Here is a 23,672-nt window from a genome sequence, read left to right as displayed (position 1 = left end):
GGGGGGAAAAATAGATTGGGGTATATATTTAAAATAGATAGATACATGCATGGTACTATCACACCTGGGGCTTGGCAGTGGACCAGGTGTGTGACAGTAGTGGTCAAGAAATGCTTTTGCAGATGGTTAGCTCAGTTGGTTAAAGCGCAGTGCTCTTAACAAGGTTGCCAGTTAGATCCACGCATAAGCCACTGTGAGCTGCACCCTCCACAACTAGATTGAAACAACTACTTGACTTGGAGCTGATGGGTCCCAGAAAAACACTTAATAAAAAGGAAAAAAATGTTTTTATTTGACTTGAAATGTTTTAGGCTTTTTTCCAATATATATATTTTTTAATTTTATCGGGGAATATTGGGGAACAGTGTGTTTCTCCAGGGCCCATCATGGGGGGCGCAGCTCACTGGACGATGTGGGAATCGAACCAGCAATAGTGTTGTTCAGAGCTCGTGCTCTAACCAACTGAGCCACCTGGCCACCCCTCCAATATTTAAAAGACAATTTATAGGCGGCCATTGGCTCAGTTGGTTACAGCTCAGTACTCATAACACCAATGTCGCCGGTTCGATTCCCACATGGGCCAGTGAACTGCGCCCTCCACAACTAGATTGAAAATAATAATTTGACTTGGAACTGATAGGTCCTGGAAAAACACTTAAAATAAATGTGTTTGTTTTTTTAGGAGGGGCTGAATGGATAAGAAAACAAGTGCTGCCTACAAGAGATGCACTTCAGATTGAAAGATACACAGAGACTGAATGGAGAGGGATGGAAAAAAGATATTTCATGAAAATGGAAGCAAACAAACAAACAAAAATCTGGAGTAGCAATACTTATACCAGATAAAATAGACTTTAAAACAAAGACTATAACAAGGGACAAAGAAGGACCTAGTAATCCCACTTCTGGGTATTTATCTGAAGAAACCCAAAATGCTACTTCGAGGGGACGTGCTCATCCATATGTTCATTGCAGCATTATTTACACTAGTCAAGATATGACGGCAACTTGGGTGTCCCTGAATGGATGAGTGGATAAAGAGGTGGTACATATATGCAGTAGAATCTTGCCATCTGCAACAGCATAGGTAGACCTAGAGGGTATTGTGCTGAGTGTAGCAAGTCAGACAGTGAAAGACAAATGTCATATGACTTCACTTATAAGTGGAATTAAAGAACAAAATAAACAACAAAGCAGAAACAAACTCATAGACACAGAGAACATTTTGATGATTGCCAATGGGAAGGGGTTGGGAGTACGTGAAAAAGGGAAGGGATTAAGAAGTACAAATTTGTTGTTACACAGTAGTCATGGGGATGTAGGGTATAGCATAAGGAATATAGCCAATAATGTAATGACTATACATTGTGTCATATGAGTACTAGATCTATTGGGTGATAGATGGGACGGGGTTGGGAGCAAGGTGAAAAAGGAGAAGGGATTAAGAAATACAAATTGGCAGTTATAAAATAGTCATGAGGATATAAAGTAAAGCATAGGAAATATAAAAAATATGGTAATAACTATGTATAGTGTCAGGTGGGTACTAGTCAGGGAGATCACTTCATAACTTATATAAATATCTAACCATTATGCTGTACGCCTGCAATTAATATAAAATAATATTGAATGTCAACTATAATTGAAAAATTTAAAAAAGGGGGGGGGAAGTAAAGGGGAATAAGAGGTTCAAAGTTCCAGGTATAAAACAAATAAGTCTTAGGGATGTAATATACAGCATAGGAAATGTAGTCAGTAATATTGTGATAGTATGGTACAATGTCAGATGGTTGCTGGACTTATCATGGTGATCACTTCTTTAGCACAGGGAATATAAGCAATAATATAGTGATAACTATGTATAGTGCCAGCTGAGTACTGTTGGATAACTTGATGTACGTTGAAACTAATATAATGTTGTATGTTAGCATGTTTTAATAAAAATCTTTTTAAAGTTTTTAAAAATCTTGTTAAGGACACACACAAACACGTGGACACACACACACACACACACACACACAGATGTCCTTTAGGAAGTGATGGATAAATAAACTGTGATCCATCCAGACAATGGAATATTAAGCACTAAAAAACCAAAATGAGTTGTCAAGCTATGTAAGGACGTGGAGGAAAATTAAATGTATAGGCTAAGTAAAAGAAACCAGTCAGCAAAGGCTACGCATTGTATGATTTCAACTATATGACATCCTAGAAAAGGCAAAACTATGGAGACAATAAAAAGATCAGGTGCCAGGGTGTGGTGGGGGGGTGAAAAGCACAGAGGATCTTCAGGGCAGTGAAAAAAACTGTATGACATAATGGTGGATATATGTTATTATAGATTTATCCAAGCCAGTCAGACAGACAGTCTCTCTTCTGGGCCTTTGATTTTTGCTCATTTCCTACCTCAGGACTCTTGAAGTTACTCTTTATCTTGAAATCTTTTCCTTTCAGTCCTCACACAATTCATTCTCCTCCCGTAAATGTTGGTTCAAAATATCCCCTCACCAGAAAATGTCTTTCTGAATAAATTATTTTAAGTAGTCTTTGCCTCAAAACCACCCACATCGCATACATTTTCCTAAGTATTCATGCTTTTTTTTCTTTTTTTAACTTCTGAGTTGAATACGTGGCCCACCATTCCTAATATTAATGTTTTTTAAAGTGCCTTAGTGTATTTTAGCTCCTTCGTTTGGACCATGTACATTTTCTTAAAATGTATCCTGATAGTTTCAGTTCTGCTGTGATTTTTTTATAGTTTAGTTGTGATTTAGTTATAGTTTTACATTACACTTTCCAACCTATTGATGCCATCAAATAAATAGGTGCCAGTGTTTGTGGAGTACATTTACTAAATTGAGAAGACACAGCCAGTAAATCGAATGGTTCACAAAATGCTTTCTAGATCTATGCTGTTCAGTAGGGTAGCCACTAGCCATATGTGACTACACACAAATTAAAAATAAAAATTCAGTTCCTGTCATACCAGCCACTTTTTCAGTGCTTAGTAGTCATTTGTGGCTTGTGGCTATCATATTGGACAGCACTAATATAGAACATTTTCATTAGCACAGAAATTTCTATTGGACTGTACTAAAATGTGACCCCATTTAAAATTAAAGTATAGATATCACATATGGCTTCATATGCATTTGTGTATACTAGTATATAAATTTTACAGGTTTTCCATCTATATATATAGATTTAAATATTTATTTTCATAGAATGAAACTTTATTAATTGGTTAGGAAATGTTAAAATATTAAATATTTAAAATTAACAAATTCCTTGGAGAAATTTATTTGGCCATTGTTTACTATTTAAAATACGCTGGTTGGTAACATCTGTTTATTTTTAAAATTCTTTGCCACATGGTCCAGAAATTCCACTTCTGGGTATAAACCTCAAAGAATTAAAAATAGGGATTCAAACAGATATTTGTACATCAATGTTTATAGCAGCATCATTCACAACAGGTGAAAACAACCCAAGTGTACTGTGATACATACAAATATATATAATATATATGCGTATCCATATAATGGATTATTCAGCCTTCAAAAGCAATGGAATTTGATACTTGCTAATGTAAGAGACTGGTAGCATAAGGACTGCCGCTTTACGGTTAAGATAGGGTTAACAGCCCTGGCAGCCCTGGGCTCAAGTTAGCATGAGAACTGCTACTTTAAAGTCAGAGTAAGATTAACAGCCTTGAGCTTAAAACAACCTAATGGCCTAATTGTTAGTTCCAAGATGTGGGCATAGAGACCAGATGTTTTATCTCCTGATATGGAAGCTTTTGAAGCGTATCTATTGTAAACCCTTTGAAGCATAGCACAACCTGCACTCCCTAAGACTTTAGTGATTACTAAGCACCTTAGAACTGCTATAAAAACCCTTAGCTTTGTAGGCTAGGGGTCCTTGTTAAAACCCGCTGCGTCAGGCAGAGACGGGGACCCCAGCTAGCTGGAAATAAACCTCGCTGTGTGACTTGCATTATCGTGTGTGTCTCTGTCTTTCTGAGGGGGTGAAAGATTCCCGGACTTAACATTTGGGGGCTCGTCCGGGATCACCCCCCCTCAGAGAAACAGACAACTCCCGATACCGAGGTTTACATAGGGAACCGCGGTAAGAGGTTTGGCCACCTCTGACCGGAGGAAGTCTGAAACAGGGCTCCCCGGTCTTAATCAGGGAGGGCTGAAACGGGTCCTCGGCCAGAGGATGAAACAGGTCTCTGCTTGGTCTGGTCTCTGCTTGGTCTGGTCTCTTTGAAAATTCTCACGGGAAGGAAGGAGTGGGTTACGACCCTGAAGGCTCCAACTCTGGAAGTCGTGGGAGACGTCCCCGACGAGAAGGTGGCCCAACGACGTCCGCAGTGGATGCCGTTCGGACAGGCCCGGGGTAAGGATCCTGAGTATGGTGTGATTGAAACGGCGCCTGTGGATGTAGTGTGGTTGACCGGCCGGCGGGTGTTGAAAAGTCCTGTGCGAAGTTGTGTATTTTCTGGCATTGTGTTTTCGGTCCTTTCTTTTGTCTTTTCCTGGTTTCTCTTTATAACCATTATGGGACAGGCTCAAGTAACACCTAAGACTCTGTTCCTGAACCATTTTCCTGACATCCGCGCCAAAGCTCGTGATTATGGCGTGGAAGTGAAAAAAGGTAAGTTTAATACCTTCTGCTCTGCAGAGTGGCCTACTTTTAATGTGGGCTGGCCCCCCCAGGGGACTTTTTCTCGGACATCGTTAAGAAGGTCCGAGAGATTGTTAATCGGCACCACCCGGACCAATATCCCTATATTCTGGTATGGCAAGCCTTAGTGGAGAGTCCTCCCTCCTGGCTTAAACCCTTTGTCCCCGATAAGCCGGAAGATCCCCCCAAGGTCCTGACTGTTTCAGAACCCTCCTGCCAGCCGGCGGGGCCCACGGCTAGCCCGAAACCCCCGGAGAAGCCGGCCCAAAAACCCATCCTACAGGAAGGGTCAAACATACATCCTTCTTTGATAGATCTAGATTTTGAAGAGAACCCCCCCGCCCCTTACGCGCCGGCGCCACTCCAGCCTGAGGCCGCTGCCACTTCTGAGCTTCCTTATTCAACGGCTCCCTCTACACCGGCTCCCCCTGCCCCAGTCCAAGGACCGGCGAGGGGATTGAGGTCTCGTAGACACCGGGAAGAAACTCCAGAGGAGGAGCCATCCTCCTCCACCTCCGCGGGGGCGCCGATTCTCCCTGTGCGAGCCCTAGGAGGGACTGGCCCAGATGGGGAGCGTGCATACCAGTATTGGCCCTTTTCAAGCAGTGATCTGTACAACTGGAAGGTCCAAAACCCTTCTTTTTCTGAGGACCCGAAAGGTTTAACTGACCTGTTTGAGTCTGTCATGCACACGCACAGTCCCACTTGGGATGATTGCCAGCAGCTTCTTAAGACTTTATTCACCACCGAAGAGCGCGAGCGGATCCTCACCGAGGCCAGAAAGAATGTCCCCGGTGACAATGGATGGCCAACGACTCTACCGAACCTGATCGATGAGCGCTTTCCCTTGAACAGACCGGATTGGGATTATGCAAACGCAGAAGGTAGGGAGCGTCTCTGAGTTTACCGCCAGACTCTTATGGCAGGTCTCCGAGCGGCGGCACGCCGCCCCACCAATCTGGCCAAGGTAAAAGCTATAATGCAAGGGGAAAATGAAAGCCCGGCCGTGTTTTTGGAGCGCCTCTATGATGCTTATAGGCAGTACATCTCATTGGATCCCCTAGCAGAGGAGAACCAGTCGGCTGTAATTATGTCCTTTATAAACCAGGCCGCCCCAGATATAAGAAATTATATAAACAGGAGGGACTAAGAGAGATGTCTATTCGGGATTTGATGAAAGTAGCGGAAAGAGTCTTCAACACTCGAGAGACTCCCGAAGAAAGGGAAGATAGAATTAGGAAAGAAAATCAGGAATTACAGGAATGAATCAGGAAGGAGGACAGAGAACATCAGAGTAGGGAGAATAGGAGGCAGCAGAGGGAGATGGCCAAGATCTTGTTGGCAGGCGTACAAGGTACAGTCAGGGAAAGACCGAATCCGGCCGGGCCAGCCCAACCGTGGAGACCGCGCCCCCAACTGGATAGGAGACAATGTGCCTACTGTAAAGAATATGGACATTGGAAGAGGAAGTGCCCCAAGCGCCAGGGCCAGACTGGGCAGGATGCACGAGTTCTGCTGGCGGGAATGGACAGTAATTAGAGGGGATGGGACTCGGATCCCCTCCCCTAGTCTTGGGTAACTGCATATGTGGAGGGGAAGCCAGTAGGATTCATGGTAGATACAGGAGCTCAGTACTCAGTTTTGAACAAGCATACAGAGCCCTTGTCTCAGAAAACCAGTTTGGTGCAGGGGGCAACTGGGTCTAAGGCTTATCGATGGACCAGTAAGCGCCAAGTGGACTTAGGCCGCCACCAAGTTACCCACTCCTTCCTGGTTATCCCTGAATGCCCGGCCCCCTTATTGGGGCTCGATCTCCTGACTAAGATCAAGGCCCAGATCCATTTTGAGCCGGATGGCATCAAGGTATTAGATGGCCAAGGACAGCCCCTCCATATTTTGACCCTGTCTCTTGCGGATGAACATCGCCTGTTTGCCCTGCAAGACAAACCCTCCAACCTTCCCCCTTCTGGATGGCCCCATGAGATGGACTATTGGGTTAAAACGTACCCTCAGGCGTGGGCAGAAATAGTGGGTGTAGGTCGAGCGGTCCGCCAAGCACCAGTAGTAGTTGAACTTAAAGCCTCGGCTCAGCCTGTCCGGATCCGCCAGTACCCCATGTCCTCTGAAGGGCGAAAAGGGATTGCCCCACACATTAACCATCTCCTGGAAGCTGGAATACTAAAACCTTGCCATTCTGCTTGGAACACCCTACTCCTCCCCATTAAGAAGCCAGGGGGAACGATTATAGGCCAGTCCAGGACCTGAGGGAAGTGAATAAGAGGGTTGAAGACATCCACCTCACGGTCCCTAACCCATATACCTTACTAAGTCATTTACCCCCTTCACATATTTGGTATTCTACCTTAGACCTAAAAGATGGATTTTTTAGCATAGCCCTGGCACCTAGCAGCCAACACATTTTTGCCTTCGAATGGCATGATGCCAATTCGGGAACCCCCGGGCAGCTGACCTGGACTAGACTACCGCAAGGCTTCAAGAACTCTCCAACTCTGTTTAATGAAGCCCTAAATCAGGATTTGGATTCGTTTCGCCAGAGCCATACTTCAGTTACGCTCCTGCAGTATGTAGATGATTTGCTCCTGGCGGCCCCATCTGAAGCTGAATGCCGGCAGGCCACTGGAGACCTCCTCCAAGAGCTGGCGCAGCTAGGCTATCGGGCCAGTGCAAAGAAGGCCCATATATGCAAGCAAACAGTCATCTATCTAGGTTATAAGCTGCAAGAAGGAACTAGGTGGCTGACAGAGGCCATTAAAGAAACTATTCTTAGACTTCCAGTCCCGACCTCAGCCCGATAGGTCCGTGAGTTTTTAGGGACGACAGGCTACTGCAAGCTGTGGATTCTGGGGTATGATGAAATAGCGAAGCCTCTGTATGATGCAACCAAGGACAAGGTCCCTTGGGCCTGGGGGGCAGACCAACAGAAGGCATATGAGAAACTCAAGGTCGCCCTCTTAAGAGCCCCGGCCCTAGCATTGCCAGACCCCCTGAAGCCCTTCACTCTTTTCGTTGAGGAGAGAAAGGGAATAGAGAAAGGGGTACTGATGCAGCACCTGGGGCCTTGGAAACGTCCGGTTGCCTATTTATCTAAGAAGTTAGATCCAGTTGCAGCAGGTTGGCCCCCATGCTTAAGGATTATCGCGGCGGTAGCCCTAATGGTGAAGGATGCAGATAAACTCACTTTCGGGCAACATCTGAAGGTGGTGACCCCCCATGCCATAGAGGGGGTCCTGAAATGTCCCCCTGGTAAGTGGATGACCAATGCCCGCCTAACCCATTACCAAGGACTCTTGCTAGACGCACCCCGGATCATCTTCGCTGAACCCACCGCTCTGAATCCAGCCACCCTGCTGCCGACCCCGGATCTGGAGGCTCCTCTGCATGATTGCCAAGAGATCATGGCGGAAATCACCCAGATGCGCCCCGACCTCCAGGACGCCGCATTACCTAACAGTGAGTTGATATGGTACACTGATGGAAGCAGCTTCATTACAGATGGTGTGCGGAGGGCGGGCGCTGCGGTGGTAAACCAAGATGGGAACATTATTCGGAGTGCCTCGCTTTCCCCAGGGACCTCAGCCCAGAAGGCCTAACTGATTGCCCTGGCGGAAGCGCTGGAACGGGCCAAAGGGAGACGAGTGACTGTCTACACCGATAGCCGCTACGCTTTTGGCACTGTCCATGTGCATGGCGCCATCTACCGGGAGAGGGGCTTTGTTACAGCAGAAGGAAAAGTTCTGCGCAATCTTCCTGAGATACAGAGACTGCTGATGGCCGTGCAAATGCCCTGGGCAGTTGCAGTCGTCCACGTCCCCGGGCACCAGACTGCACGGACTCCAGAAGCTGAAGGAAACAGGCGAGCGGATAAAGCCGCCAAGATAGCGGCAATGGCTTCACCAGCATCAGCTTTAGCCCTCACCCTGCCCACACCCGAGCTCCCGCACCTGCCACCGCGACCTGACTACACTCCGGAAGACCTGCACTGGATCCAGAGCCACCACTGTCCGGAGTCTGATCAGCAGGGGTGGCATCGGGATGCAGAAGGAAGATTGATACTGCCGGCACACCTAGGACTGTTTCTTCTTTCCAACCTGCACCAAGCCACCCACTTGGGGAAAAAGAAGTTGCTGTCAATTCTCGAGTCTTCCCGCCTCTGGTTTCCCCGACAAGCAGCTCAGATCCAAGAGATCGTAGATCGGTGCATTGGGTGCCAGGCTATGAAACCCAGTAAAAAAGGACCCCAACATTCAGGTACGAGGGTATGGGGAAGGGCGCCGGGACGGAGTTGGGAGGTCCGCGAGTTTTTCCACCCAGCCTGAAAATGTGTCCACTGAGGTAAAGCCGGGGAGGTGTGGGTATAAGTACTCACTAGTAATGGTTGACACATTTTCAGGCTGGGTAGAAGCTTCCCCCCGAAAGAGGAAACTTCCCAAGTTGTTGCTAAGGTGTTACTAGAAGAAATTTTTCCCAGATATGGGGTCCCCGAAGTTTTAAGCTCCGATAACGGCCCAGCTTTCATCAGTAAAGTCCTACAAGGGCTAGCCCAAGCTATGGGGACCAATTGGAAGTTACATTGTGAATATAATCCCCAGAGCTCAGGGCAGGTAGAGAGAATGAATCGGACTTTAAAGGAGACCTTATCCAAACTGGCCATCGAGACTGGCGGAAACTGGGTGACCCTCTTACCTTATGCCATTTTCCGGGTCCGGAACTCACCATATGTACATGGTCTGACACCTTTCGAAATTCTATACGGGGCACCACCCCCCATTATTTCCCGGACTCTCTCGGATCTGGACCCCAATGTGGCCCCAAGTTATCTGGCCAGTTTAAAAGCCCTGCAAGGGGTCCAGCATGAGATTTGGCCTCTAGTGCGTTCCCTGTATGAAGTTAAAGACGCACCAAACCCGGAACATGGCATCGTTCCGGGAGATTGGGTATGGGTAAGGAGACACAGGTCCCGAACACTGGAGGAAAGATGGAAAGGTCCTTATGTGGTTATTCTGGTTACCCCCACTGCCTTAAAGGTTGACGGCATCGGGCCTTGGGTCCATCACTCTCACGTGCGCCGAGCCAACCAGCTGGAGCAGACACAAGCTGAAGAATGGACTGCGCGGCAGCACCCTGATAACCCTCTGAAGCTGCAACTCTTCAGGCCTCGAGGAAGCGTCAAGTCCCCTGTATCCGCCAACGATGGAGTGGCTGCTAGTCCTGCTTCTACTCAACATCTGGGAGAAAAGCCACGCAGGGATCAACCCACACCAACCCCATAAGCTAACCTGGACCCTAACGGACGGACAGACCCAAACTACCCTTAATAGCACTGCCTATACTGCCCCAGTCAATACTTGGTGGCCAGACTTGTTTTTTTGACCTGCGTGACATTTTTGGCCTTAAACGTGGACGGCAGTATGACTACTCAGTCAGGTCCAAGCGGGCCTTAATCGACACCTCTCAAGGACATAGTACACAAGGGTTTTGGGCTTGTCCGGGGAACCTCAGAAACAATTGGAAAACCTGTGGCAGCCCAGACCGCTACTATTGTGGTAGCTGGAGTTGTGTCACCTCCTATGACGGGCCTCGACAGTAGGACGTTGGGAATAAAGATCTTGTCAAATTCTCCTTTAGGGACCCCCACAACCAGGTACCCCAGGTACGTGTCCAATTTAACCAAGACGCGGCACAGAAAGAGCGTGGTTGGTTGTCAGGATTAACTTGGGGGTTCCAATTAGATATAGGTCGGTTGGCATGGATGGGCCCCCACCCCGGCGGTCTTCTGACTATTCGACTGTCGGTCGAAACAATTAGCACTCAGGTAGGTCCAAATAAAGTACTGGCCCCTCTTATCCCTACCAAGACCCCGGGAATATCCAGGGATAAAGACACCACAAGAAAAGTCGAAGGAACCCAGCCCGAGACCCCTGTAACTCCTTCGACCCCTGTTACACAGGCTACTGAAGACTCATTACGGAAACTAATGCGCACTGTATATGAGGCCCTTAATGCCACCAGTCCTAACCTCACAACTTCCTGTTGGTTGTGCTATGACGTTAAGCCCCCGTTCTATGAGGCAATTAGGCTTAATGCCACTTACACCGCCTCTAACAGTAAGAACCCCTCTCAGTGTTCATGGGGGGATCGTAAAATTGGCTTAACCCTGCAACTAGTAAGGTTGCAATGGAACCTGTTTAGGGAGAGTGCCCCGGGCTAAGCTAAGTCTATGTGCCTCCATAGACCACACCCCTAGTTGGAAAAGTGACATCAAATGGTTCATCCCCAATGCTAATGGATGGTGGATATGTTCAAAGACTGGCCTCACCCCATGCCTATCTACCTCGGTCTTCAATGCCTCCAATGAATTCTGTGTCCTGGTAGCTGTATTGCCCCGTGTTCTCTATCACCCTGAGGAGCGTATGTATTTACATTGGGATAGTGACACAAGTGTGAGAAGTAAAAGAGAGCCCATCACTGCCCTAACCATTGCCACTCTGTTCAGTTTAGGAATAGCCGGAGCTGGGACCGGCATAGCTTCCCTAGCTACTCAACAATCAGGAATGACCTCCCTGAGAGTGGCCATAGATGAGGACATAGAAAGACTAAAAATCTCTATTAGTCATTTAGAGAAGTCGCTCACCTCCCTATCCGAAGTAGTACTCCAAAATAGAAGAGGACTTGATTTGTTGTTCCTCCAACAAGGTGGATTGTGTGTTGCGCTGGGGGAAGAATGCTGTTTTTATGCTGACCATAGTGGAGTAGTAAAAGAATCTATGGCAAAAGTTAGAGAAGGGCTAGCCAAGAGAAAACGTGAAAGAGAAGCTCAAGAAAACTGGTTTGAAACTTGGTTTAATAGATCCCCCTGGTTCACCACTTTAGTATCAACCTTAGTAGGCCCAATTCTTTTACTTGTGCTTATTTTAACATTTGGCCCTTGCATATTAAACAAGCTTATTAATTTTGTAAAAGATCGTGTTAATACTGTCCAGCTCATGGTCCTCAGACAACAACATGAAAGAGTGCCCGCCCCTGGAGACCTCAGCTGGCCCATAAATGAGCAAGATTCCTCATTATGAACAACAAACAGGGGGGAATGTAAGAGACTGTTAGCATAAGGACTGCCGCTTTACGGTTAAGATAGGGTTAACAGCCCTGGCAGCCCTGGGCTCAAGTTAGCATGAGAACTGCTACTTTAAAGTCAGAGTAAGATTAACAGCCTTGAGCTTAAAACAACCTAATGGCCTAATTATTAGTTCCAAGATGTGGGCATAGAGACCAGATGTTTTATCTCCTGATGTGGAAGCTTTTGAAGCGTATCTATTGTAAACCCTTTGAAGCATAGCACAACCTGCACTCCCTAAGACTTTAGAAATTACAGAATGTCTTAGTTATGTGAGAATTGAAGTTCATACTGTACTCCCTAAGACTTTAGTGATTACTAAGCACCTTAGAACTGCTATAAAAACCCTTAGCTTTGTAGGCTAGGGGTCCTTGTTAAAACCCGCTGCGTCGGGCAGAGACGGGGACCCCAGCTAGCTGGAAATAAACCTCGCTGTGTGACTTGCATTATCGTGTGTGTCTCTGTCTTTCTGAGGGGTGAAAGATTCCCGGACTTAACACTACAAGATGAATAAACCTTGAAGACATTATTCTAAGTGAAGTAAACCAGACACAAAAGGACAAATACTGGATGATCCCACTTATATGAGATACCTAGAACAGTCAGATTTATAAACACAGTAGAATGGTTGTTCCCAAAGGTTGGGGGAAAGAGGATGAGTGATTGTTTGGGATATAGAGTTTCAGTTTTGCAAGGTGAAAACAGTTAATGGACATGGATGGTGGTGATGCTTGCACAACAGTGTAAATGTACTTAATGCCACTAATTGTATACTTAAAAATGACTGAAATGGGTAATTTTATGTTATATTTTAGAAAATATAGAAATAATCCTTCTTCCTCTTAGGAAAATTGACACAATCTTAGGCACAAACTATCTATCAGAGGTTCCCATTCCCTCCTCGTTGGGTTCTACTAATTTGTAAGAACAGTTCACAGAACTCAGGACACTCATTTACTCACTAGATTACGGATTACAAAGGAAATTAAAGGATTTGAATCCACAGCCAGATGAAAAGATGCACAGGGCCAGGTATATGAGAAGGAGCTCAGAGCTTCCGTGTCCTCTCAAGGCATGCCACTCTTTCTTTCCTTAAATCTCTGTGTTCACCAACCCCAAAGCAATCTGAACCCCACCCTTTTGGGTTTTATGGTGGCTTCACCACATAGGCATGATTGATTAAATCGTTGTAATTGGAGATTGATTTAATCTCTAGGCCCTTTTCCCTCCCCAGAGGTCCAGGGATTAGACAGAAAATTCCAACCCTCTAATCACATGGTTTGTCCTCTGGGCATCCTTCAGGGCTTTTCCCAAGTCACTCATTAACATAACAAGCGCGATTTTATTGCTCTCATCATAGGAAATTCCAAGGGCGTTAGCTCTGTAGATGAGGAGCAAACCTGTATTTCTTATAAATCACAATATCACACATCCATTGCTTTTTCCCTGTATCACTCAATACTGTGATGACTTAAAAATGATATGAATAAGTTTATTTTCATTTTCTCTGACATCTGCTGAAGTGGAGCCAGGCTCCATTGGATAGGGCGGTGTGGTGCCTTGTATCTGTCTGCCTCCTGAAGTTCTGTTTACCATCTCCAGAAGGCTCAGCTTTTCAAGAAGCTGACAGTATATTTAGAAGGGTATGTTCCCAGGATGAGAGAGATTTGGAGCCCAGGCTGATGACATCAAATTTATCTCTTGGTCCATTCTGTTCTGGCTTCAGAGAAATAAGACAGTTGTTAATGAGATTGGTGCCATTTGGTGTAATTTCTGTACCTTAGGAGGAAAGATCAGGGGTAAGAAAAATCAATGAAGCCACTTTACAGACACAAATATGGAAGTTAAACTCTTTCCTACCTTTCCAGTCCAACATGGAACCTATTACTTCCTGGGAAAACCATGCACTAGCTGGCCCCTGGCAGGATACTCCTGAGCATTTATTTCTTCATTGACTTAATCATACCTCCCGCAAAAGTTTATTGTTTCCCATGTACCAGGTGATAAGGCAGAAAAGGGTTAATAAAAGTGAACCTGAAGGGGGACTGCCCAGGCCTCTATCCCCTCCCCAGGAACCACCCAGCCTCATCCCCTGGAAATAAATCAAAATGTCCAAACACTCCTAAAAAGAGGAGATAAGACCCAACTGGTATTAACTGGTTCATCACACATGCGCAAACTGTTAAAATCTGTCCGTTAGTTGAACTCTAGCCTCATTATAATACAATTAAAATAAAATGAACATTGGTCAAGGCCCGGTGGCTCAGGAGGTTAGAGCTCCATGCTCCTAACTCCGAAGGCTGCTGGTTCGATTCCCACATGGGCCAGTGGGCTCTCAACCACAAGGTTGCCAGTTCAATTCCTCGAGTCCCGCAAGGGATGGTGGGCTCTGCCCCCTGCAACTAAGATAGAACACGGCACCTTGAGCTGAGCTGCCTCCCGGATGGCTCAGTTGGTTGGAGCACAGGCTCTCAACCACAAGGTTCAATTCCTTGAGTCCCGCAAGGGATGGTGGGCTGCGCCCCCTGCAACTAGCAACAGCAACTGGACCTGGAGCTGAGCTGCGCCCTCCACAACTAAGATTGAAAGGACAACAACTTGAAGGTGAACAGCACCCTCCACAACTAAGATTGAAAGGACAACAACTTGACTTGGAAAAAAAGTCCTGGAAGTACACACTGTTCCTCAATAAAGTCCTGTTCAAAAAAAAATTAAGAAAAAAAATAAAATGAACATTAAGGCTTGGTCCCCCTCCACCACTGTGGGTTTTTCTGTATGCATTCTGGGTAAGAGCATGTGCAGAAAGAAAATAGTTATATAACCAACATATGTTAGTCAAATTACCTCAGTCTATACATCACATCTCCTGCAGTAAGGAAATTTACCTATCCTTTCCTATGTAAGAAAAAGCTAACCTGAAGTTAGGTGCAGTTCTCTGCCCCAGTAACTTCTATGCTGACAACTTTCTTCTCGAATAAACTTCCTTGCTCTCCTCATTTCAGGCTGAGTCTGTGAATTTGTTCACCTTTTGCGAACGACCAGGGGTTAATTCCAATGACAACACTAGGCAATGGTGAACAAAATTCACATTCCGATGGGGTTTCTAGATCCAGCTGGAAAAGAGGGCAATGTAATTCCTTGGGAGGACCCAGACTTGGGAAGAGTTTTCATGGATTCTGACTGATCCCCGGACTCCATGAAGCCTGAAAAGGCACTTGAGCGGGACTCTTTCATCTCCAAGAGAAAGTTGGAGTTGACTCCAGCACATGGAAGGGCTGGGTACCAGGAGGCTCTGCTTTTAGCCAAAATGGGAACAACAGGCTGATTACCTTGAACTCCCATGTCTCAGAGATTTTGTTCCTGGTCTTGTTTCTGTTGTTAGAGCTCATCACAGTCTCTTTTTTTCTGTACATGGAATCTAGATCTTCGATTTTGAAACCAAATCTAAGTGGATAAAACAGAAAATTCATTAAAGCAACTGATGTCATGCAAGCCTCACCACTGCTTCTTTTTCAAAAGGAAAAGGGAAGAGAGAGGTGGTTCATTTTAGGCCCAATTCCAAAATAATTGATAGTCCATATGACATGTAGGAACATTTACCAGTTCTGAAGATACAGCTCAAAAAATTTTTTTTAACTTTTTTTACTTATTTAAGTGTGTTTTTCCAGGACCCATCAGCTCCAAGTCAAGTAGTTGTTTCAATCTAGTTGTGGAGGGCGCAGCTCACACTGGCCCATGTGGGGATCTAACCAGCAACCCTGTTGTTAAGAGTACCACGCTCGGGCTGGCCCGGTGGCTCAGGTGGTTGGAGCTCCATGCTCCTAATGCCGAGGGCTGCCGGTTCGATTCCCACATGGCCAGTGAGCTCTGATCCACAAGGTTGCTGGTTCAATTCCTTGACTCCTGTAGGGGATGGTGGGCTGCACCCCCTGCAACTGACAGTGCAGCTGGACCTGAAGCTGAGCTGAGCCCTAAACAACTAAGATTGAAAGGACAACAGCTTGGCTTGGAAGAAGTCCTGGAAGTACACACTGTTCCCCAATAAAGTCCTGTTCCAAAAAAAAAAAAAAGTCCTGTTCCCCTTAAAAAAAAAAAAAAAAAAAAGTCCTGTTCCCCTTAAAAAAAAAAAAAAGAAAAAGAGTACCGTGCTCTAATCAACTGAGCTAACTGGTCACCCCAAAGCTCAAATTTCTGAACCTCGCACCTAGGACCTTCATGATCAAGTGATGGGTTTCATATCCTGAAAGTCCCCATAATCCCATCCTTACAAGTGCTGGTCTCTCCCTAAAGTACCATGCTCTTCCCTGTGCCTGGAATCCTTTCCATCTTCTTCTCAAAAATGTCTATTTTTTACATGACCCAGCATACAATTTTTTGTCCTACAAGACATAATTCATTGCTATCCATGCTTGCACCCATAAATTATACATACATATGCATATTAAATGTTTATGTTATATATACTATACATAATAATGTAATTTTACAAACACTCATATTTATGTATTGAACACAGACCCACCCCCCCACACCACTGGCAGAATTACATTCCATTTTAGGATTCAGCAGCAATGAATCCTTAGGTAGGCTGCTACATTTCTCTGAGCTAAATGTTTTTTTGGGGTTGTTTGTTTCTCTTTATTTACTTAGATTATGGCTTTTTAAAATTCAATTTTATTTTTAATTATAGTTGACATACAATATTCTATTAGTTTCTGGCGTACAACATAGTGATTCAACATTTATTTACAAAGTGATCACCGCAATAGGTCACCGTACAGTTATCACGATAGTATTGATTATATTCCCTATGCTGTACTATACATCCCCATGACTTATTTTATAACTGGAGGTTTGTGGTTCTTAATCCTCTTCCCTTTTTCTGCCCATCCCCACCCCTCCCCTCTGGCAACCATCAGTTTGTTCTCAGTTCTGTGAGTTTGTTTCTGTTTCGTTTTGTTTGTTCGTTTGTTTTTTGGATGAGCTATATGTTCAATCTCTAAAGCAGACACATAATTTGAACCTCGGGATAATTAAAAAGGCTGAAGGATATGATAGAAAGACTTCAGCCAAGTGCCTGGCTCGTATTCGGTGTGAAGTAATATTCCTTCCTTCCTTCATTCAATAAGTTGAGTGTCATGTGCCAGGCACTGTTCAAAGCACAAGAAATACAACATTGATTACAACAGAAAAGAACTGAACTCCGCCCCCTGCAAATAAGACTGAACACAGCACCTTGAGCTGAGCTGCTGCTGAGCTCCCGGATGGCTGAGTTGGTTGGAGCGCGTCCTCTCAACCACAGGGTTGCAGGTTCAACTCCTGCAAGGGATGGTAGGCTGCACCCCCTGCAACTAGCAACTAGCAACAGCAACTGGACCGGGAGCTGAGCTGCACCCTCCACAACTAAGATCAAAAGGACAACAACTTGACTTGGAAAAAGTCCTAGAAGTACACACTGTTTCCCAATAAAGTCCTGTTCCCTTCCCCAATAAAATCATTTAAAAAAAAAGAAAGAAAAGAAAAAGAAAAGAACTGAAGCGGGTGGAGAGAGCAGACCATGTGAGTTGCAGACCATGTGAGTTCCTGGGGGTAGAACCTACCAGACGTAGAAAACGGCTTATGAAAGGCCTTGGAGTGGGGATGTGCCTGGCATGCTGATGAACAGCTCAAGGCCAGCATGGCTTCCCTTCTCATACGTCTACACCCCTAGGAGAGGGAACAGTCAAATTCATTATCACTTACTTGGACTCTTGACTCTGGAACCCCAATTTGCTTAGCAAGTTGCTCTCTGGAATCAATCCCAGGATAAGGGTTGTTTGTAAATGCTGTGATGAGGATGTGTAATTGGGAGGAAGTATAGCTGGTACGACACCGTCTATCTTCTCTACCTACGATAGGTGTAAGATTGTGGGTCAAGGAACATTTCAGAGATGTTTACATAGTCAGACAAGGAACCCAACTATGTCCCATGGTCTCCATCTAATTTGGAACCTATTGCCTTTCCTTGAGAGGGCCTTGTCCCAGCCCATTCCAGGAGAAAGCTTCTAGAGGAAACACAGTATATGGCTGCATTGCTGGACTTCCATGGAAAGAGGGTATGAAGGGGAAATTCTTAGAAAACCCATGGATCACGTGGGGAAGAATTCTCAGGGGCTATGTTGAATCCTTTGCCAGGAGAAGACTCTGACCAGGAGGCCCTGAGGGAGAGAACATTCTTTTCCCATTCAGAATAGTAGTTGGCTCCACTACTGAAGAGAGGTTCGTGGACACCCAAGAGGCTCTGCTGGAGAATGGGACTGGAGAAGGCTATTTACCATGAATCTTCTCTTCAGGGTGATCTTGGTCTTGGCTTGCTTCTAAGTCCTTCTCAGGTTCTAATCTTGTCTGAACTCGGTGCCTAGCTCTTCGATTCTGAAACCAAATCTAAGTGAGGAAAGAAAACGAGAGAATTAAACATGTCTATGTCATCTCAGCTCCATCACTGCCTTTCCCCAAAGGGAGTCATTCTCATCAGGCCTAAGCTCAGGATTATTACTGATACCTGTCCCATTCAACTAAGTCTTAGGTCAAGGAGTGGTATTTAGCCCCTTCACAGTCTGGTCCCGACATGATTTTCTATAATTATATTTTTATGTTAATAAATAGATGCTGTGATTATTATACATTTAAGAACCAGTTCAAAGGATAACTTTGTTGGATATAAAACAGAAAGCAACAAACAAACTCATAGACACAGACAACAGTATGCTGGTTACCAGAGGGGTAGGGGGAGGATAAAGAGAGGAAAGGAGGTCAAAAAGACGATGATGGAAGGAGACTAGACTTTGGGTGGTGAGCACACAATGGAGCATACAGATTTTGTATTATAAAGTTGTACAGCTGAAATTTATATGATGTTATTAGCCAATGTTACTTCAATACATTAAAAAGATAACCAGCTCAAGCATTTCCTCTTCTCTGAATGTGTACCTACACAGTTACTCCTAACTCCTGTGAACTTTCATGCTGTGTCCACATTCGTGAAGTGAGACTAAGAGCAACATCCTTATGAGTTCATTCTGTGTGTTGATCATGAATTTCCACACAAAGCCCTCAGCACACTGTTACGTAATATGTGTTCAATTAATGGTCCCCCGACCCTGATTTCTGCTTCTTGTCTTGGTGATATAGAACTTGTAACTTACTTGGATTCTAGACTCTTCAGTGTTGATTTCTAAAGCAAGCTTTTGTTTGGTAGCATAACCTGGGTAAGGTGTATGATTGAATGCTTTGATGAGGATATTCAATTGGTCTTCTGTGAATTTGGTGCGGCTTCGTCTGTGATTCTTTGCTGTGGTCTCTGTGGAAAGATTAGGAGAGAAGCATTTAACAGGTCAGCTTATATGCGCATACATTCAAACTTCAGGTTCAAGCTACTGTCTCATTTCATCTTCATTTAGAACCCACCAGAACACACTAGGAAGAAATCTCATGCAATTATAAAGCTCTTAAACACACCAGGGTGATTATTTAACTTCTGCAGCTCATCTGAATGCCTTCACTGGGGAGTCAAGGCCTTCTATTTTCAAAAACCATGAAAAATTGATGTGTACTCTTCATATGGATCAAGAACAACACGAATAAAGAAAATGTATGAAATGTCATTAAAATGATAAATATTTGAACCCCTACAAATGAATATGTGATACAGACACCATTAATCCCCTTTCAGTGTTTCTGATTTAAATTCTTTGACGCATATTGATTCATTTTGAAGTCCATTGCTCTCAATAGCAGACACAAAGGATTAGTTCCCAAAATATTTTTTAAAAACACTATGGGGATAACAAAATTAACTGAAAAAGGAATTCCATACTATCAGTAGAATCTTCAAATAGGGATTAAATACCACATGACACGATTTTAGATAGGGGACACTTTGAATTTGCCAAATCTGGAAAACTTGGCTATTCACTTTTAGAACATATGACTTTGTAGCAGAATTAAACTTAGTGAACTGAGAGCAGAAGAAAAGTTACTGGGGATGCCAGAGGTTCGATTGGAAGTACAACAGCTATGCTCATAGGTACAGGAGACTTTAAGGTACTGAGTCGCTTTGACTGTCACCTCATAAAAAACAAGTTCAATCTTATTTCTTTATTACCTCTGGTACAGTTTTGCAATGTTTAAGGTCATTCCCAGACAGTCAAACTCCACATTATGCAAAGGGAAGATCCAGTAAAAACTACAGCTGTGGCTACCCATTACATTCCTTCAGCAAAATAAAGAATTCCTTTGTATTCCCAGTCCACGAGGGTGCTTTTTGGTTTGATCTTTGAATGTTTGTTCCTCCTGAAAGCCTAAATCTGCAATTGCATACCAATCCACTACCTCCTGGTCTATTGAACTTCATTGAAAGGGGAAGGGTTAACTTGAACATCACCCTTTTACTCTCTTGAATCTCACTAGTCAACCAGGCCCCTACCTGTTTCTTTGACCTCATCACATACGGTGATCTAATTGGCTTTACACCTTAGAATAAGTGTGTACTCCAGCCACCACACCTAACTTCTTTCTTTTCCCCAACCAGGCCAACTTCTTCCTACTCCAGAGCTTGGTGCTTGCTCCTCTTTCCACAATGCTCTCCTTCTCACAATGATGGACTAGCTCTCTCCTTCACATTCCTCAGGTCTCAGCTTGGACACTATCAGAGTCCTTGCCTGTCCCGCCAGTCCAAGCTCACCCACACTCCATGCCATGCTCTCTGGCTTCACCCTGTCTTATTTTCTTCACTGGTCTTCTCTCCCTCTGAAATCTTTTACATGTTCACCTGTTTCTGACTTTTCCGTCTGGTATGAAGTTCCACAAGACATGTTTGTCTGTTTTGTTCGCTATGAAATTCCTAGTGAACAGAATTAGGAACCCCTACATGATTTCTGGGACCCAGTGCAAATATTCCAATGAAATTCTATTCTAATAAAAATGTTGGATTCTTTGTTCAACATTTGTTAACAATGTCAAGATAGAAAAGCAGAGCATTAAACCAAGCACAGGCCCCTTCTAAGCCCTGGACAACTGTGCATGGCACAATATTTACTCCAACATTTGTTGAAAGTTTGAATTACTGAAAAACTCTGCCCCCCACAAAGAAAATCTAAAACCCCTTAAAACTACCTAAAAACTGCAAAATAATTGCCCCCACTCCAAACCAATACACTTTTAATCAGAAACTAAGAGAAATGATGGCTTAGAGAGAAGTTCCAATAGTCTGTGATAGAATTTTTCTGATGGCAAAGTGATCTGCTCTGAGATTGGTCTTGGGTTTAAAATCCTCACTGGACCCCACCCATCTTATGCCTTCATTTTTCAGCTCATAGGTCCTTGACTGTACCCACTCTTAAGACCTAGGGCATGGGAGAGGGGACAAGCAAGTTAGGAGTTCCTGAGACACTGACAGGTAGAGCCTGGGCAGGGAGGAGAAGATGAGAAAGAGCTAGAGAAAGATGAAAGATAAACGAGGGAAGCAAAGAGATAAAATTAAGATCTATCTCTTCAACCCAGGATACATGTTTTATCCCCATATACAAAAGGCTCCTTGAGAGCTGTATCAAGATCTACTTCACCTCTGGCTCCAGGGCACGGAGCTTGGCACGAGGTGCAGCTTGGCAGTTCCTCTACTGTGTCTGCACCCTATAAGATTTGACACATATGCATACGGATAATGCAAATAAATATTCACCACCATAGTGTTGGTTGTAGAGAACATTTTAAGTATCTTTCACTAGGGAACCACGTTTCCAAATAAAAATACCAGTAAGCTCTTTAAAGTAAACATTATTTTAGAATTTTTTTTTTAAATTAGGGAATGTTGGGGAATAGTGTGTTTTTCCAGGGCCCATCAGTTCCAAGTCAAGTCGTTGTCTTCAATCTAGTTGTGGATGGTGCAGCTCACTGGCCCATGTGGGAGTCGAACCTGCAACCCTGTTGTTAAGAGCTCTCACTCTAACCAACTGAGCCATCCAGCTGCCCTAGAATGTGTTTTGATTTACAGAGAAGTTACAAAGATAGTATGGGGAGTGCCCATATATTCCACACCCAGTTTCCCTTATTTAACATCTTATTTTAGTATGGTACATTTATCAGAAGTAATGAGTCAATATTGATATGTTATTAGTACTAAAGTCCATACTTTATTCAGACTTATTTTAGTTTTGACCTAGTATCCTTTTTTCTATTCTAGGATCCTATCCAGTGTACAAAACACATTTGGTCATCATATCTCCTTAGGTTCCTTTGGGCTCTGACAGGTTCTCACACTTCCTTTGTTTTTGATGACCTTGATAATTTTTTTAAGTTTTTTTTTTAAACTTTTATTTATTTTAAGTGTGTTTTTCCAGGACCCATCAGCTCCAAGTCAAGTAGTTGTTTCAATCTCGTTGTGGAGTGTGCAGCTCACACTGGCCCATGCAGGGATCGAACCAGCAACCCTGGTGTTACGAGCATTGTGCTCTAACCAACTGAGCTAACCGGCCGCCCCAACCTTGATAATTTTGAAGAGTACTGAGCAGGCATTTTGTAGACCCTCATTGGGGTTTATCTGATGTTTTTCTCGTGATTGGGCTAGGATTATGTTTTTTGAGGAGAAATCCAATAGTATTTTGTGGGCAACCTGAGATGTATAGGGAGAATAAAAGCCCACAAAGTAGGTAAGATATTTTGTTAAAGAAGGATCAAGATGATAGATTTACTCATCCACATAAAACAATAGAGTAGTAAAAACAATTTTTTTCCCTACGATGCAGAAACAGACAATTAGACAAATGGAACCCAACAGAAAGCCAAGAAACAGGCCTGTTATATGTGAGAACTTGGGATAGTTATAGCCTCCAAAATCAGAGGGAAAGGGTGGTGTTGGGTTAAAAAAAATGGCTTACTATATGAAGGAAAATGAACCTGGGTCACACAATATATGATATATAATATAAGTGACAAATTAAAGACAGGTGAAAGGTAAAAATAAATGAAAGATAATGTAGAAGCAAACCTATGTTATACTGAGATAGAAAACAGTGACTTAAATAACATACCAAAATGTGTAATGGGAAAAATTGCTGGAACTAAACACACCATAATTGAAGCCTTCAGTTCAAAAGTTAGAAAAGCAGATGGAAGTCAGATGCTTGCAATGATGGGGGTAGAGTCGGGAGATCAGAACCCTTCTGGAGAGCTGGCAGGAATGTAATTTATTCTAGATCATCTGTAGGACAATCAGGCTATGCTTGTTAAAATTATGTATAGTAAGTAATTGTAACGTTGTAATCCATTTCTCACCCAGATCTCCAAGATGTATTTTTCAGAATGCTGTTTGTAGTAACAACTGAAGCAACCTAGATGCCCATCACTAGGAGAATGGTAGTGGCAGATGCCCATGATGAAACTTTATGCATAAGACCAAAACAATGAGGGAAAAAAATGACAAAGAAGAAAGATAATAGGTCCCAAAAGTATAGTATTAGGTCAAGAAAGACGTAGAATGAGGTTTATGTAGTGCAATATTATTTCTATAAATTGAAAATGCATATGCCGACATGGGTGAACACATAAAAATTAATCAAACTGCATACTTAAGATTTATGCATTTTACTGAATGTGTTATTTCTTGATTAAAAAAATTAGAGGAAAACAAGTTATTCAATAAAGATCATCTAATCTAAATAAAATGTATCACACCAAAAAAAATGCTGTGTACTTATCAAGGATACACACATATATAACCAAAGGACATGTAATACACTAGAATGGATGGATGCCTACGGACAAGGTGGAGAAGGAATAGGAATGGTTGGGAAAATAAAGTGGATAAAAATATTTT

The 23,672-nt window shown here is 43.9% G+C and overlaps 1 long non-coding RNA gene and 1 other non-coding gene across 7 annotated transcripts in view; one reads left to right on the top strand and one right to left on the bottom strand.

Moving 5' to 3' along the window:
- Positions 1 to 23,672, bottom strand: part of LOC109437569 (uncharacterized) — a 41,086-nt gene that overhangs the window by 7,943 nt on the left and 9,471 nt on the right. For 4 of the 6 annotated variants that reach the window (XR_012490373.2, XR_012490374.2, XR_012490375.2 and 1 more), the window contains exons 2-5: positions 19,006 to 19,160; positions 18,136 to 18,244; positions 17,564 to 17,709; positions 15,151 to 15,265 (exon numbers count right to left, since the gene is read on the bottom strand). This is a non-coding gene — a transcript (uncharacterized LOC109437569). Of the gene's footprint in view, positions 1 to 13,299; positions 13,601 to 15,150; positions 15,266 to 17,563; positions 17,710 to 18,135; positions 18,245 to 19,005; positions 19,161 to 23,672 lie in introns of those variants that run through there. The other 2 variants (XR_012490378.2, XR_012490377.2) reach the window with 2 other exon arrangements.
- LOC141567591 (uncharacterized) lies at positions 4,408 to 12,267 on the top strand. Its single transcript, XR_012490381.2, has 2 exons — positions 4,408 to 8,958; positions 9,735 to 12,267. It is a non-coding gene; the product is annotated as an uncharacterized LOC141567591 (long non-coding RNA).

Source organism: Rhinolophus sinicus, chromosome 8 (assembly GCF_057876585.1).
Source record: "Rhinolophus sinicus isolate RSI-liver-muscle chromosome 8, RSI-T2T, whole genome shotgun sequence".
Classification (NCBI taxonomy): Eukaryota; Metazoa; Chordata; class Mammalia; order Chiroptera; family Rhinolophidae; genus Rhinolophus; species Rhinolophus sinicus.
The sequence above is the reverse complement of the archived record's forward strand: the minus strand, read 5'-3'. Positions and strand labels throughout refer to the sequence as shown.